Raw genomic sequence first — 12493 nt, 5'->3', positions numbered from 1 at the left:
TGACGGAACAATAGGGACGGATGAAAATCCCGTCACAAAATACGGGTTTGCAACGGACTTGTGACGGATTTGTGACGGACTAGTATTTGTGACGGACTAGCCGTCACATAACGTCACAAGAATTTGGCGGGTTGACAAAAACAAGGGCGCCAAAGTCTGTGACGGGTGATCCGTCACAAAAAAGGAACTTGTGACGGATATTCCGTCACAAAAAAGGAACTTGTGACGGATATTCCGTCACAAAAATTCAAAAAAAGCGGGTTTGCAACGGATATTTGTGACGGCGAGTCCGTCACAAATTTTTTTTAACTGACACACGTCACTTCTTGCAGAGGGAATCTAAAAAGTACGTACGTGACGGAATAATTAAAACTTGTGACGGATATTCCGTCACAAAAATTCAAAAAATGCGGGTTTGCAACGGAATTTGTGACGGCTAGTCCGTCACAAGTTTTTTTTTTTCTGATAAAACAAAGTCGCGTCCCCCTTTACCTTTCTTATTTCCCCCAAATCAATTTCCCTAATTATTTACCCCAAAACATCGACCACCACCATTGTTCACCACATCAACCACCGTCACTTATCAAGACTGTCGCTGCCGCCACCCTCCTGCCGCCGCCGCCACCCTCCTGCCGCCGCCGCCACCTATTCCCGCTGCCACCGCAATCAACCACCACCATTTTCAGTTTTAGTTAATTAGGTAATCTTTTCTTACTAATTATCTTTTTAAATTACTAATTATTATTTAAATAATTAACCACATGACTCTAGGATAGTAGCCATTGTTGTTGTTGATGTAGTTATTGTTTATGTTGTTATAGTTGATGTTGTGTGTATTATTGTTGTTGATATTGTTAAAGTTAATATTTTAGTAGAATATTAGAAATTGGTTAAAAATGTAAGTTAGAAATTTTTATGTTTGTTAAAAATGTAAGTTAGAAATTAGAGCAAAATTAGAGAGAAATGACAAAAAGAAATAAAATGAAGGAATTACAAGAAGTGGAAGAATAAAGGCGAAGAGGAAAAAGAATCGAATTTGGCAAAGACAAAACACAAAGACACAAACTAGAAGAGAGGAGGTAGGGGAAGGGGGTGTTGATGAATGAATGATTGATTGATACAATTAACAAATAAAATGAAAATTACCTTCTATTATAGGTTACAAACAAGTAAAGGCTCATTTTAAGAAGAGTTGTTACAAAGGTGAGATCATTCTTGGATTAGTTAAAGCTGGGACTATTTTGGGAAGAGTAGACAAAGGTGGGATTATTCTTATCAATTATTCCAAGTTAATATATTAGTAAAATGTTGTAAATTGGTCAAAAATGTTGTAAATTGGTTAAAAATATAAGTTAGAAATTAGTAGTATAGTAGTAGAATATAAATTGTAAGTTAGAAATTTGTTTTAAATGTAAGTTAGATATGATTATAAACTAATGTCAAATGATGGAAATTGGTTTAAAATGTCATTTACAAATTGTTTGGAGGTGGTAGTCGTGCACGACGTGACCGGGAGGAGGAGGAGCGGGAGGTAGAGGAGCCGCAACCACACCACACACCAGCGGCAGGAGGACATGCGAGTTGTTCTATCACGGATCCCGCCATAGGATCCTGGTAAGTAATGCTTTTCCTTTTTATTTTTTATTGACTTTCTTGTATATTATTTAAATAATGACGCATTTCAAAATACTACCCATTATAGTCAATATTTTTCAAAATCCTATATATTATACTTTGAAAATATAAGTATAATATGTGATATTTTGAAAAATATCAACTATAATAGGTAATATTTTGCAATTTTTCCTTTAATAATTTTATTTTAAATCACCTGATCTAATATATCTCATTTATTTCAAGGTGGGAGGACAAGTTGATCCGCGATTATTTGACCAAGTCATTCACTCATACGTACGTGGAGTACGTCACCAATTGGACAGAGATGACTCATGAGCAAAATGAGAGAGGATGTGGCAATATTTTGAGGTTAATTCTTTAATAATATTTTTATTCTTTAATAATATAATTAAATTTATTTATCTACTAATAACAATTCATTTTTTTTAATTTCAGGGTAGTGTTCGGGCCGACGAACGAGGATATCCCCTTAGGACTGAGTGGGAGAGCCGGATCAAGAGGCGTATTACCCAGTGTATCGGCCATGCCGTCACCGCAAAGAAAAAGCCGGAGTGGCTTACCGTCACAAATTGGGAGAAATTGAAGAAAAGGCCAATAGAGAATCCCGAATTTGCTAAAACTTCGGAAATAAATAAGGTAAATAGAAGGTCGGGATCGAAAGATGGGAAAGCATTAACAACTCACACTCTCGGAAGGAAGAATGCAGTTTTGGCTTTTAAGGAATTGGTAAGTACATTTGAGTTCCCAAATTTATAAAATTTCTTATTTCATTTAAGTATTATTTTTAGTATATTTCATAACTTAGTTTTCTCATAACAAAGAATTAACGATTATCGATCTATAATACGGAGTAATATTTTTTTCATATAATTTTTTCAGGGTGCTGAAGCCACACCGTACAAGCTCATGGAGAAGTCCAAGAAAGATAAGCATGGCAACTGGATTAACCCTCGAGCAGAAGAGACCGATGTAAGTTTCTTTAATTAGAAAAAATCGATTTAATTAGCCTTCTTATGTTATTTTATAAATTAGTAAGGTATTATTTAATTTAAATTTTAACTAACACTTTTTTCCTACTTATTACTTTTTCAGGTTGGTTACCGTCGACTTATTAACCAGCCAATGCCCGAGGGACTGGAACCAGATCCGAACGAGTCCTACTATACTGCCAGTGGAGGCTATAATAGGAAGATGCGCGTGTGGGGTATGGGGTCAGTGGCACCAGAGTTGTACGATCCTCCAGCTAATAGGCTTGCCCGTCACTCGGTTTCTTCTTACTCACCTAGTTTGCTTTCCCGAGTCACAATGGAAAATTCACAATTGCGACAGCAAATCGGTAGGATGGAAGGAGAGATGATGACCCAAAAGCACAAAGGAGATAGCATGGAGGCGTTCTTGTTCGAGAAGTATGGATGGACTCCCCCTCCCCCCCCCCCCTACGTGCTCAGGTGGTCCGCCTCCATTTCATAGAGACGATTTCACGGATGATGGTCATCCATTTGGTAGTCAGCACGTTACCCCGATTAGGTAAACTCTTAGTTTCTTAACTAAAAATCAAATCTTGAACCTTGGTAGATTTGATGAAGTTTATGTAAACCACTAACTTAATTATGTTAGATTTTATTTATAAAAGACAACCTTTAACTTTATGATTCGGTGTTGGTGTTAGTTAAAACGTATTGTTGATTGGTTCCCGCTTTGCGGTCGACTTGACATAGATTCCCGCTTTGCGGTCGACGGGATTGTGTGGTATATTGCAGGTTTTACTGAAACAATGCTACGTGCATTGTGGCCAGCAGCAAGCCTGCTGGTTTTTTTAAAAATGTTGTTTCAGTTTGTGACGGATTAGCCGTCACAAATCCGTCACAAAAATTCTGATTTGCGACGGAAAGTCCGTCACAAAAATTCTTTTTTGCAACGGAAAGTCCGTCACAAAAGTCCAATTTGCGACGGAAAGTCCGTCACAAAAATTCTTTTTTGCAACGGAAAGTCCGTCACAAAAGTCCAATTTGCGACGGAAAGTCCGTCACAAAAATTCTGTTTTGCAACGGATAGTCCGTCACAAGAAGAGTCATTTGTGACGGATTAGCCGTCACATACTAATATTTTGTGACGGAGTACACGTGTCACTGATGGTAAACTATGTGACGGATTATCCGTCACAAATCCGTCACAGATGGATTTGTGACGGATTATCCGTCACAAACCCGCTTTTTGTGACCATATATAGTGACGACGGTTTGTGACGGGTAATCCGTCACAAACCCGCTTTTTGTGACGGGAAATGCTATATAGTGACGGATTCGTCCGTCACTTTTCCGTGTTATCCTTGTAGTGAAAGACTACAAAAATCGCCCCAACACAGAGTCCAAATTAGTCCAAAACAATCCCTACATGTCAGTATACACCGTCTCAACTATAAAACAAACCAATTATCACCCAAAACAATCCATACATGTCAGCATACACCGTCTTAAATATACCACTTACTAGATAGCATCCCAAATGATCCCTAGATGTCAGTATCCACCGTCTCAACTATCTCCACATATCAGTATACACCGTCTCAACTATACAACTGACTAATTAACATCCATAAGGATCCCTATATATAATTATACACCGTCTTAATTATAAAACAGACTAACCAGCATTCGAAATAAACATATCTTACAAGTATTATCGAGTAATCCATAATTGTTACCTTTTTCCGATTGAACTAATCATTTATGACTAACAAATCTTCTACAAGACCGTCTATTTTAGTACATACAACCGTCTTATAATAAATATAGCTGAAAATATAAATTGGGTTTGTAAAAATACGTAACGAAAATGAATTTTACTTACAACGGATTGACAGGAACGACGAGAGGAGCGCTATGGAACAAAAATAGTTGAAAACGGATGACAAACGGAGTGGCAGGATCAATTTAAAATCTGATAAAAATTAAAACAGAACGAAAAGAAGAAAAAGGAAGGGAGAAGAAGAATGCTGCGTGAGAAATGAGGGAGCAGCTTGCCTGCCTGCTATTTATTATACGTACGTTTCTTCATCGTTAAGAAACTTCGATAGTTATTAAAACCGTTTCGAGTTAAATTTAACCGATTTAAGTAAAAGTTTCAGTAATAAAACAGAATCAATAATAAATAAATTTAATGAGTGAAAATAAAATAAACTCAGCTAGTTAACGTAAATAATAAGAAATCGGCTTGAAACGGAATTATTAGCGATTTTTACGAAACTAACGGATATTAATAAAAATTGCTAATTTAGTGAAATAAGCTCAAAATAGCTAATTGGACGGTTTTGTTCCCAAAATCCATCTCGGGTTTATTTAAAACAACTTTCATAAGGACTTGTAAAGAAACGGAAATTATTAAATAAATAAACTCGAACTAATTTCAATAAACTCGAACTAACTTTAAATAAACTTATTAATGATTATTAAAATTAACGTATCGAATTATGATGAAATTAATTAATTAGCTAAGCATAAATATATAAATCGTTAAATGATGTAATTAAATTCAAAATAGCAATTAAAAGAATTTTATCCAACTTAATAAAATATGGGGTGTTACAGCAGTGAAATTGATGAACTGTTGTTAATAAGATTGAAAAGTGGTCTGGGATTAAAAGGGGGACAGTACCTTTTAAATACCTGGGAGTTAATGTATCCCCTAATAGACCTTCAATCCTTGATTGTACCTGTCTTGTTGAGAGGGTGGTGGACAGAATCAGGAGTCTGGGGTCTAGAAAGCTATCCTATGCAGGGAGAGTAGTATTAATCAAAGCAGTCCTCACTAATTTGCACAGTTGTTGGAGTCGAATTTTTATACTGCCCAAAACTGTCATTGGCAGAATAGAAGCAGTGTGCAGAGCTTATCTTTGGCATGGAACTGACCCTAAAGAAAGCCCTGCCTTAGTTTCAAGGGAACAAATTTGTAAGCCAAAGAAACAAGGTGGCTTAGGGCTTAAAGATCTGCATCTATGGAATGTTGCCAGTATTGGTAAATATGCTTGGTGGGTAACTCAGAAGAAAGACCGCCTCTTGGTAAGATGGGTGCATGCAGTTTACATTAAACAATATGATTGGATGGCTTACAAACCAGGAGTGGGTAGTAGCTGGGCTTGGAGGAAAATCTACCAGGTCAAGGAGATTTTTAGAAACTATTTATTTGATGGGAATGGATTTGAGCACTTTACTGTTAGTGCTGGATACCAGTGGCTGAAACCAGATGGAGTGAAGGTTACTTGGTATCCCTGGGTTCTAAAAGTTGGACTTTACCTAAACATTCCTTCCTGTGTTGGCTTGTTGCTCATCAGAGGCTGCTCACACAGGACAGGTTGTATAGGATGAAGATTGTGCATACTAATACTTGTTTTTTTTTTGGCATTCAGGAAGAGAATCATAATCATCTCTTATTTGAATGCTGTTATAGCAAGCAATGTGTTCAGATGCTAAGTGTTTGGTGCAACATCACATTGCCTAACAATGAGTGTATTTAATGGCTGATTAGTTGGAGACAGTCTTCTGCTTGCAGGAAGATAGTGATTACTGTGATACTTGCGTGCCTGATGTACCATTTATGGCAGATGAGAAATTCTAGCAGGATTGATGGTTTTATTTGGAGACCAAAAATACTTGTTGACAGGGAAAGCATGAGATTAAAAGTAGACTTAGACAATGTGATATTAAATGTCGAAATGCTCATGTATTAGAATGCGTAGAACACATTCAGATGGTTTAAGCCTGATGAGCTTAAGCAACTGAGTGATGTTAATGATGTATTGGGACAAATTTTTATATTAATGAGAAGCTTACTCTTTCCCAAAAAAAAAAACATGTCCAATATGTCACACTACACAAATTGACATTTGACAAACTTAAAATGGATCCACATTAACCTAAGTGTGCCGTGTAAATGGGAGGATAAGGAGATAATTGTGCTTTGTTCTTTTAATAAGTGGAAGGCATAATGGTGACCTACTAATCATAGGCTTGCATGCCTAGTCTCTTGAAAAGAGAAAAATAGAAAAAGCATTGGGCACTCTTCCCATGTCCAAAAACCGGTCACCCTTAGTAATAAGAAGAGTTTTTCTCTTCTTATTATTCATTCATTCATTCATAAAAATTACACATTGAGAATTTGCCATATTCTCTCTAAAAATTGTTGTGGAAAACTTAAGAAGAAAACTCACAAAATCTCAAATATTATTATATCATTACTAGAAGTAGTAACCAAATAATATTAAGTCATTTTAAATGATTCTTATACTAATTCTAGTACAAAATTATTATAGGATTTAAGAGTGATTTCTTTGGTACAATCCTTAAGGAGTAGATCCCATCATTGGATCTAGGGTTTTCTTGGGCACTTGTATTTTTCTTAAAGAAGACTAACTTGGTAGGAGACCAATTAGTATAAACCATTTCGGCACTCAATGTAAGATTAATCGATTTCTTCTTACTTTGTATCATTTTGTTATGCATGCATAAGATCTAGATTAGTTTATGACTAAACTAAAATATATAGTTATTAGAAGTGTCTAATAAGAGGTTAATGAATCTTTCACCCTCATGGCGCGTGTTTAGCTTTATTCTAAGGTTAATACCGCTTGAGTTGGTCTAGATTAGTCGGATTTGAAATCTCGTTCCCGTCTAAGTCTTTAATTCTAACCGCACCCCATAAGAGGATGTATTTGACTAAATAAGGACCGGCCCAATTAGGTTTGAATTTTCCCCTTGGGTCGACTGGTAGAAGAGCTCGGAAAGATTTAAGCACTAGATCTCCATATTTGATGTTCCGAGGTTTGACGTTCTTGTTGAAAGCTCTCCTAATCCGTGCTTGATATGTTTGAACATTATGCAAAGCACGTAGTGTTAGGTTCATATACCTCTTATAAGACATTTTTTTATAGTGAACTAATTAACATTTTAATGTGAGTTCTAAAGATCTAGTGCATGCATAACTAATAGGATATGAAAAGAAAGATAATGTCCCTTACATTATATATTTGGTTCGAAATATGGGCACAAACAAGGACACCTTCCTTGTTTTTTCTTGAGCTTAAGTGTAATAGATGATCCTCCAAAATCCAAAATATAGAGATCCAACTCTTGTTGCACCCAAAACAAAACCCTTAAACTAATATATTAACTAACTAGATTAATATACTAGTATCCTTAAAATAATTCTAATAGTATCTTTATTACTACACTAATAATCTTATATATTGATATTAGAAATTTAGATGAACAATTTTAGAAAAAAAACTATTTTAGAGAGATTTGTAGTAGAGAATTATAAGAATGATAGAAAATTATATGTAGAGAAAAATAGAGAACCAATTCTCTAAGTGGAGAAGGGGTGGCGGTTTGGGAGAGGCTAGAAGGCCAATGCATGGCCATCTCCCTTTTTCTTTTTCTCTTTTTTATACTTTAGGTGTGTAAGGTTAGTGAATTAGGGTCATGATTATGTTTATTTTAACTATTAAAATAAATCACCCACTATCCGCTACAACCTCCATTATTTCGGTCCATTACATAAAATGGACATCCATTTTATTTTGTCAATTTGTCATTTGTCACAAAATGTGTCACATGTAGTATGTAGCATGTTATTAATTAATTCTAATGCATATTTAACATATTAAATATCATTATACAAATTAATTAAATTACATATAACAAATTGTTTAGTAATTCACAATTACATAGTATAAAACGGGACACGATAATATAATTCACAATATTTTGTAATTATATTCAACCATTCATTCTTATCTTAATTGTTTCATAAACAATAATCAATTTTAGTAATAAAATCTTTTAATTACTAAAATAAATCTTATTTAATCAAATTATAATAAGATATAAAAATTCTCACTTACAAATGAATTGTTCAATTTTAAGGAATTGATTAACTTGTATCGACATACAATTAATCAACTTATCTATTAAGGAAATTGTCCTATAGGTGTGACCTTAAGGGATCAACTGAGCACCACCGTCAAACGACAGTAATGTTAAACTCTAGTTAGCTAATCATTACCGATTAATGTTGATCAGTTGACTATATAATGAATCATCCCTTACGTATTCTTAATTTGAGATTTGAACATGTGATCACACTATTGTTGAGCACACATACTCCAACAATCTCCCACTTGTCCGAGACAAGTGTGCGTCACCAATTCTCTTATCCGATTACAATCTCCCACTCAATGCAAGGTGTCTTGTAGGTCGTACTTGCATTTGATCATATCTTGAGTGGTTTCCTTGATCTAGAGAGTAACTGTCTGACCGGAATTATCTACCGTAGATACCTTCCGAGCGTGGTCACGCATTTTTAGTTCACGTCTCCTCGAGTTTTCAACAACCCTGACAAGGGGGTGGACACTTCCTATCGCACTATTCCCTTCGTATAGCCACAGTTCATCATGACCCATAATACACTCATTTGACTTCAGTTACGACAGTCGTAGAGTATAAATTAAAGCCAATCAGAAACTTGTGTCAACTTGGGCGAATAGTCTCTAGTCAAAAGAATTGACTCATAAGAATACTATAGTAGTTCTTGCCACGACCAGGCTTTATGAATTTCTAGAACTCTATAAGCGGTCACTGCCCGACAAAGTGTCTCATACAGTCTATCTATGTCATCGACTAGTCATCCCATATGACTCTACGACACTTGAACTTGCCATCAATCGCGTCACACTCTAGTCACTTCGAGACGTCACCTCCTATAAGTAACCAGGGGCGAATACTATGTTAATCCAGTTCACTTAATAGGGTTCAAATTTGTCTCAACAACCTATTTGGATATAACAAAGTAATAAATAAATGAGTTTGCAAAAAAAAATCAAAAGATAAATGCGATTTATCATATATAAACCAAAACAAAGTTTTTCATTTCATATCTCATAATCTAATACAAACTTGGCATGCGTTTTAGACCCATGGAAATAACATGTTGGTCATGCTTAGCCTACGATAAAGGCTTGGTCAAAGGATCAGCAATGTTATCATCCGTCCCAACCTTACAAATCGTTATTTCCTTCTTTTCAATGAAATCTCTAATTACATGAAATTTTCTAAGTACGTGGTTAGACTTGTTACTAGACTTGGGCTCTTTAGCCTGAAAGATAGCCCCACTATTATCACAGAAGATCGTGATAGGATCTTTGGCGGTAGGAACTATCCTTAGCCCTTCCAAAAATTGCCTAATCCACACGGCTTCTTTGGCAACGTCAGATGCTGCAATGTACTCAGCCTCCGTCGTAGAATCTGCAATAATCGACTCTTTGAAGCTCCTCTAGCTAACCACCCCACCATTAATCATGAAAACAAAGCCAGCTTGGGATTTCAAATCATCCCTATCAGTTTGAAAGGTCGAGTTAGTGTAACCCTTCACACTTAGCTCGGAATCTCCTCCAAACACCAAGAATGAATCCTTAGTTCTTCTCATGTACTTATGGATATTCTTGACGGCTTTCCAGTGACTCTCACCTGGATTGGCTTGATATCTACTTGTCATACTCAAAGCATATAATACATCGGGATGCATATCATGGCATACATGATTGATCTAACGGCGGAAGCATAAGGGATCAATTTCATGTGTTAAACATCTTCAGGTTCTGTGGGTGACTGAGACTTGCTCAATATAACCCCACTACCCATTGGAATAAAACCCCTTTTGGAGTCGTTCATGTGAAAACATCGAAGAACCTTATCAATATAAGACTCTTGACTTAGTGCCAATATCCACTTAGATCTATCTCTATAGATATGGATACCCAATATGCGTTATGCCTCTCCTAAATATTTAATTTGAAAATGATTCCCTAGCCACCCCTTAACGGAAGTAAGGATTGGTATATCATTGCCAATGACAAGTATGTCGTCTACATACAAGATTAGAAAGATGACCTTGCTCCCACTAAACTTCATGTATAAACATAGTTCTTCAACACTTCGAGTGAAACCATTCTCTTTTATAACATGATCAAAACGATGATTCCAACTTCTCGATGCTTGCTTAAGACCATAGATGGATCTCTTAAGTTTGCATACCATGTTAGGATTTTGACGATGTACAAAACCCTCAGGTTGTGTCATATAAAGTTCCTCCTCTAAATACCCATTTAGGAAGGCGGTTTTGACATCCATTTGCCATATTTCATAATCATGAAATGCGGCAATCGCTAATATAATCCGAATTGATCTAAGCATGGCTACGGGGGCAAAGGTTTCGTCATAGTGTAAACCATGAACTTGGGTGAAACCTTTCGCAACTAGCCTTGCTTTATAGACATCATCATGCCTTTCTATACCACTCTTTACCTTAAAGATCCATTTTCACTGAAGGGGTCCCACACCTTTAGGCAAATCAACCAAGTCCCATACTTGGTTCTCATGCATAGATTTTATTTCGGATTGCATGGCCTCTTGCCATAAAGTTGAATTTGGACTAGAAATTGCAGCTTTGTAGGTTATGGGTTCGTCACATTCCAAAAGTAAGACGTCCAGTTCGTCGTCCAACTCGATGATACCCGCGTATCGATTGGGTTGGCGACTAACCCTACCTAACCTCCTAGGTTCGGAAGGAACAATAACTTGATTAGACGATGAAGGAACATCTTCTTGCACCTCTTTTCCAGTTTGTGGTTCTTGAACTTCGTCAAGTTCAAATTTTCTCCCACTCTGGCTTCAAGAAATGTAACTAATTCTAGAAAGACAGCCTCATAAGCCACAAACACTTTGTACTCATGACGGTTGTAGAAGTAATATCCACGAGTGTTCTTTGGATAACCTACAAAGTAACACTTGTAAGATTTGGGTGCTAGCTTATCGTTAGATTTATTCTTGACATAAGCATCACAACCCCAAATTTTCATATATGACAAGTTTGGGACTTTTCCCTTCCATATCTCATATGGAGTCTTATCTGGAGCTTTGGTTGGGCATTGGTTTAAAGATTTTATGGCCGTTAGAATTGCAAAACCCTAAAACGAATCCGGTAGATCCGTTTGACTCATCATAGATCGAACCATATCTAGTAGGGTTCGATTCCTCCTTTCGGCAACACCATTGAGTTGAGGTGTGCCCGGTGGAGTGAGTTGTGATACAATTCCATAATCTTTTAAGTGAGAATCGAATTCATTGCTAAGATATTCTCCACCACGATTGGATCGTAGTGCTTTAATCTTCTTGTTCAATTGGTTCTCTACTTCCTTTTGAAATTCTTTAAATTTCTCAAATGCTTCACTTTTATATTTGATTTTGTAAACAAACCCATATATACTTAAATCATCGGTAAAAGTGACGAAGTAGTCATAATTTCCCCTAGCGGTGATACTCATTGGTCCACATACATCAGTATGTATTAGTTCCAACAAATCACTTGCTCGTGTCCCTTTACCACTAAAGGGAGCACGAATCATTTTGCCAAAGAGACAAGATTAGCATATTCCATATGATTGAAAATCAAATGGTCCAATAATTCCAGTCGACACTAGCCTTTTGATGCATTTCTCATTTACGTGACCTAATCAACAATGCCAAATGTATGATTCATTTGGATCACTTGTTTTAAGTCTTTTGGATTGTATGTTATATATATCTTTGTTTGAGTTAAAAGTTTCAAGAACATAAATGCCATTAATTGAAGTGCCTTGGCCTATGGCCAAGTTATTCCTAGAAATTTCACAACAATTATTCTTAATAGCAAAAGAAAATCCTTCCATGTCTAACATGGCAACAGAAACGATGTTCTTAGATAAAGAAGGTATAAAATAACAATTATGTAAATACAACTCAAAGCAATTAGCTAAAACAAGTGC

At 36.1% G+C, this 12493-nt stretch overlaps 1 long non-coding RNA gene across 1 annotated transcript; it reads left to right on the top strand.

Moving 5' to 3' along the window:
- Positions 1-532: 532 nt before the first annotated feature.
- Positions 533-2866, top strand: LOC141646096 (uncharacterized). Its single transcript, XR_012545337.1, has 3 exons — positions 533-700; positions 2518-2607; positions 2731-2866. It is a non-coding gene; the product is annotated as an uncharacterized LOC141646096 (long non-coding RNA).
- Positions 2867-12493: the final 9627 nt, after the last annotated feature.

Source organism: Silene latifolia, chromosome 3 (assembly GCF_048544455.1).
Source record: "Silene latifolia isolate original U9 population chromosome 3, ASM4854445v1, whole genome shotgun sequence".
Taxonomy (NCBI): domain Eukaryota; kingdom Viridiplantae; phylum Streptophyta; class Magnoliopsida; order Caryophyllales; family Caryophyllaceae; genus Silene; species Silene latifolia.
Note: the sequence above shows the minus strand (reverse complement) of the source record. Positions and strands in the feature narration are given on the sequence as shown.